Raw genomic sequence first — 6000 nt, 5'->3', positions numbered from 1 at the left:
GACATTGATGAAAGAGATCAAAGAAGACACAAATAAAGGGAAAGATATCCCATATTCTTGCATTGGAAGAATTCATATGGCGAAAATGTCCATACTACCCAAAGCAATCTACAGATTTAAGAAATCCCAATCAAAATTCCAGGGGTGGCTATTTTCACAGAAATAGAACAAACAACTCTAAAATGTATATGTAATCACAAAAGACCCCAAATAAACAGACCTAGAGGCATTACAGTACCTGATTTCACGCTATAGTATAAAGCTGTAGCAATCAAAACAGTATAGCACTGGCATAAAACAGGCACGTTGATCAGTGGAACAGAATAGAGAGTCCAGAAATAAACCCCTACATATATGGTCAGCTGATTTTGGACAAGGGGACCAACAACACATAATGGGGAAAGGACAGTCTCTTAAATTTTTTTTTTTAAAGACTTTTTTTTTTAAAGATTTTATTTATTTATTTGTCAGAGAGAGAGCGAGCGAGAGCGAGCATAGGCAGACAGAGTGGAAGGCAGAGTCAGAGGGAGAAGCAGGCTCCCTGCGGAGCAAGGAGCCCGATGTGGGACTCGATCCCAGGACGCTGGGATCATGACCTGAGCCGAAGGCAGCTGCTTAACCAACTGAGCCACCCAGGCGTCCCAGGACAGTCTCTTAAATAAATGATATTGGGAAAACCGGAGAGCCAAAAACAGAAGAATGAAATCAGACCCCTATCTTACACTACTCACAAAAATGTAAGACCTGGGCGCCTGAGTGGCTCAGTGGGTTAAGCCACTGCCTTCGGCTCAGGTCATGATCCCAGGGTCCTGGGATCAAGTCCTGCATCGGGCTCTCTGCTCAGCAGGGAGCCTGTTTCCTCCTCTCTCTCTGCCTGCCTTTCTGCCTACTTGTGATCTCTCTCTGTCAAATAAATAAATAAATTCTTTAAAAAAACAAAACAAAACAAAAAACAAAAATGTAAGACCTGAAATCACAAAGCTCCTAGAAAAAAAACACAGGGAAAAAGTAATTTCCTGGATATCACATGTAAAGCACAAGCATCAAAAATAGGAGACTACATGGAACTACATTAATCTCAAACCTCCTGCACAGCAGAAGAAACAAACAACAGAGTGAAAAGGCAACCTATGGAGCAGAAGAAAATATTTGCAAACAATATATCTGATAATGTGTTAATATCCACAATACATAAAGAACTCCTACAACTCAATAGAAAAAAAAACCCAAATAATACAATTTAAAAATGGACAAATGACTTGAATAAATATTTCTCCAAAGAAGATATATAAATGGCCAACAGGCCAACACGAAAAGGCACTCAACATCTCTAATCATCAGGGAAATGCAAATCAAAGCCACCGTGAGCAATCACTTCACACCTATTAGGATGACTGTCATAAAATTTTAAAAATGCAGTTTCTGTTCTTTGACACCCCCATATTAATTCACATTTATCTCTCTTATGGAACTTATCATGTTTTGCCAGGGGATTATAAATCAGATCCTTCAGTTTAAATCCTTATCCTGCCCCTTGTGATCTAGGGAATGATGGAAGTTGTTAGTACTTCACTCTTCCTAGGCATAAAGCAGAGGTGGTAATACCCACCCACAGGTTTACTGTGAGGGTTAAATTAGATGATGCTTGGGAAGAATTCAGAACAATATCTAGCTATATGCTATGTACTGCATAATTAAAGGAATAATTTCAAAATGGAAAAAAAACCAATCCCCTAAAAATTGAAAACAGAACTGAAAGTAAACTAACCACATCTCAAGTTGATGGCTCAGTCATACAGAGAAAATAATTAGATCAGGTGACTTTAAAACACACTGTTTTCACTAACTGTCCCTAATGGGACATATTACATAAACAAAAAGAATACAATAAACTCTTAGGTGGAATAAAGCAGATAAGTAGCTTTGTAAATGTCATCAGGAAAAAAAGTTTCCTATGAGAAAATGAAACACAAATATAAAATCAAATAAATTAAGATACAGCCCTATAATGTTACATTTGAACTGGAATACTAGTATGAATTCAAGATTTTTCTTGAACATGTACTATGTTCAAGGATGCACTATGCAATATTTTAATATGTTGTAATATGTAATTGTAATATGTAAGATTAGTATGAATTCAAGATTTTTTTCTTTTGAAAAAAATTACCTATTTCCTAGCTCTAATCACTGAAAAGATCTAGGAGCAATAACAACCCAGTAGCAATGAGTACTACTGATGGTGGTTTCTAACTACCATTTCCTTCTAGAAGGAACCCAGGGATTTTGAAGAAATGACTGATTTCAGGTCAGGAGCGGGAAAATGTACAGGATAAGTCTGGGCCATCTTATACCAGAAGACAAGAAAATTATCAAGGATTAGTGTCAACACATCTGAAACACACAGGCACCAGGACCCGGGGATGGCTCAATCGGTTAAATGTCTGCCTTTCGCTCAGGTCATGATCCCAGGGTCCTGGGGTTGAGTCTTGCATCAGGCTTCGTTTCCTGCTCAGTGGAGAGCCTGCTTCTCCCTCTCTGGCTTCCCCTGCTTGTCCTTTCTCTCTCTCTTGCTCGCTCTCTCTCTCTCTCCAGGTCAGATAAGTAACTATTTCAAATTTGCTAAGAGAATAGATCTCAGAAGTTCTTGTAACAAGAAAAAAGATTGTAAACATGTGTGGTGATTGATATTAACTAGACGTATTGTGGTGATCATTTCACAATATAATCATGTGTTAAATCCTTCCATTGTACACCTAAAACTAATGCAAGGTTCTATGTCAATTATATCTCAGTAAAGAAATAATTTTTTTTAAAGATGTTATTTATTTATTTGACAGAGAGAAATCACAAGTAGTCGGAGATGCAGGCAGAGAGAGAGAGACGGAAACAGGCTCCCTGCTGAGCAGAGAGCCCGATGCGGGACTTGATCCCAGGACCCTGAGATCATGACCTGAGCCGAAGGCAGTGGCTTAACCCACTGAGCCACCCAGGTGCCCCAAGAAATAATTTTTAAAAAAGGCAAAATGGGGGCAGGATTGGGCTGTTGATAACTGTTGAACTAATCAGGGTTGAGTTTGATTATACGATTGTCTCTATTTTTATGTATGTTTACAGTTTTTTCACATCAAACAATGTTACGGAAAAATTATTTAGCTGTCTCTGACCTGGATTGATTTAAGTTACTTACTGGGAATATACTAAAAGTCAGTTCAACGTTAGGTAATGTTTGTTGGGGGGGGCTCATTGTGTAATTACAGTAACATGTAACAGAGTACCGGTGTTTCTGAGTAATTAAAAAAATCACTAGAGAAATGGTTTAAAGTTTAGGTTCTATTTCTTGAGATGAACTGATCAATTTTTAACTGGATTGGTAGGTTTTACATCATAAGCTGATAAAGTTGGATGATAGATACATTTTCTGGAATACATAAAAAGTCTTTTGAAATATCTAATTTTCTAAAGAAAACTTAGTAGACAGCAGTGCCAGCTCCACATACGTGGGGAAGCACACAGCTTGCGTGTGCACCTGGCAGAACCCCCAGTACAGAAAAGACCAGGTGCTATTTCCTAACAACACCTTCTTGAGCGCGTCCCAATACTATAGTTAGAAAATGGCTCAGATTTTTAGTTGCTCTCCCAGAACTCAAAGATCGTCTTCCTGTTTATCTTGGGGGGATGCCTATGTTATACTTGCAATTTTTCTGTTCTCTGTAACATATTAAAACAAGATCGTCACAGATGGGGAAACAAGAGGTCATTAGTTAACAATCAAATGTTTGATTTTTATTTCCTGAACAGCCAAGATACACTTTCTTGTGAATTTTTAACATATTTTTAAAGGAGAAATGGGGCTAGTCCCTGGAAGGTAAATTGTTCCCTGGGCTTTCCTCAAGAGTCAACACAACCATTTATACATTCATGTCCTCACTTAAGTCTGTCCTGCATATTGACTCTCAGCTTTGCCGCAGTCTTTGTCAGTCTCTTGCCAGTTTGTAGTGATGACTGCTTAATAGTTTACATTAACATTGCCAGAAAGAGCAAAGGAAGCCAGGTCCGTGGTGGGTTAGCTTTGGCCCAAGCCAGTGAGGTATGGGGATGACAGCACTTTTACTTCAATTCATCCTTCCGTTTCTAGAACAGTTGATCTGGATTAGGTTGGGGGCAGGAAAAAACTCGTAATAATTCCTGGCTTTGGGAGACGCAAGCCTTTGTTCTCCCCAGAGTATTCGGTAACACTTCTAATGCTACTAATCATATAATCCTGAGAATTGAGAGGGACACTCATTCATTGCCTGACTCTGGTTTCACCCTTTGTAAATGAGCATCATAACAGTACACACCTCATAGTGTATTCATGAGGATTAAACGAGTATTTGTAAAATGCTTAGAACAGAGACTGACATAAGCACCCTAGAAGTGTTTATAAGTTCCTACATGACAATGTAAATCTCTTAACATCTGAGTAAGTGGCCACTGCTACAATGTTGGTAGAGTTCCAGAATCTTGTTGGTGAACTTCTCATTGGCTGACTGTTGCATTGCCAGTAGATGGTTTGGTGAAATTCTCACTAACTTGGAATTAGTTTATGGATTATTGAGCCTACATAAGTGAAAATTCAGAAATTGTGGATCTTTGGAAATATTTGAAATATTATTTTATATTTGCTCAGTTCATGAAAATTTTGGAAGTGTCATATTAAGTATTTTCAAGGTATACATGTTCAGTTTGTGATTTTGTGTACTTAGAACAAAAAGGAAGTTAACGAAGGTTTTTTTTTTTTTTTTTTAAAGATTGTATTTATTTCTTAGAGAGAGAGAACATGTACAAGCAGGCGGAGAGATAGGTAGAGAAAGAAGCAATTCCCCCACTGAGCAGAGAGCCCCACATGGGGATCAATTCCAGACCCTGGGATCATGGCCGGAGCCAAGGCATCCTCTTAACCGAATGAGACACCCAGGTGACCCACTACTGAAAGTTTTGATATGAGTATCTGTTCTTTTAACTAGACATGAAGGAAAAGAGCATACAGGCATGTAAATATACTTGTTTGCACACCATAGACCTAAACAGTAATTTTAAACAAAACTGTTGGGCTACTTTTGGTACCTACAAATAACTAAATTTAGAAGAATCACATGTTTGTGGAATGAGCGTTCTTCAGTAAAGTTCCTGCCCTTGAGAATAGTTAAGAATCATTTATAATTACTCTAGCAAAAGGAGGCCTATGAAGTACTTGCTGCTTACATGTATTGGAATTATAATTCATATAATTTATGTATATCAAAAATGTTTTAAAAGTTTGCTATTTTAAGTCATTGAACAGCTTCTTTACATTTTTAAGAACTTCTTAACTAATTTGCTTGGAATCTTGCTTAGTGCAAAAAGGCAGACCTAGCAATTCCTTTTTCTTTGTTCCGATTCCCTTCTACCCACCCCTCTCTTACGAAACAGTCCAAATTCTAGGTTGTCATTATTTGTTTACGTGTCTGCGTGTGCACTGGACCATATACCTGTCGAGTGTACATAGTACACATTTGTGTGACCGTGGACAGTGTGGCACACAGCATGCTCCTAGGCATTTGTTGAAAAAGCCTAATTAGCAGTATCTGAAACAGTATTTTACTGCATTTAATTAAGCTCTGGGAAAGCTGGATACACAATTGAGATGGATTCAGGTGTTGATTCTTTCCAGAAAGTTGGACTTTTAGTTTGGTTTGGAATTTGAAGCTGTGAGTGTAACATTTACCTCAGTCTCCCAAAGTCCAAGCTAATTGGAATTACTGTCCTCAGTCCCCAGAACAGACGACTGGATCGCCAGGAGACTGTTTAGTTAAATAGAAGAATTTAGTGACACTTCTAAGTTCTGTACAGTTGATGGGAGAGCTGTGATGTTTTTGACTCAGGCCAGTTAAAAAAAAAATTCTACAAAGTAATTTATAATCATTCCTTGTATTCTCCTGCCTTTGACCTACACCTTTCAACTGCTCTGTCATCAGT

The sequence above is a fragment of the Mustela nivalis genome, assembly GCF_964662115.1.
Source record: "Mustela nivalis genome assembly, chromosome: 2".
Lineage (NCBI taxonomy): Eukaryota > Metazoa > Chordata > Mammalia > Carnivora > Mustelidae > Mustela > Mustela nivalis.
The sequence above is the reverse complement of the archived record's forward strand: the minus strand, read 5'-3'. Positions refer to the sequence as shown.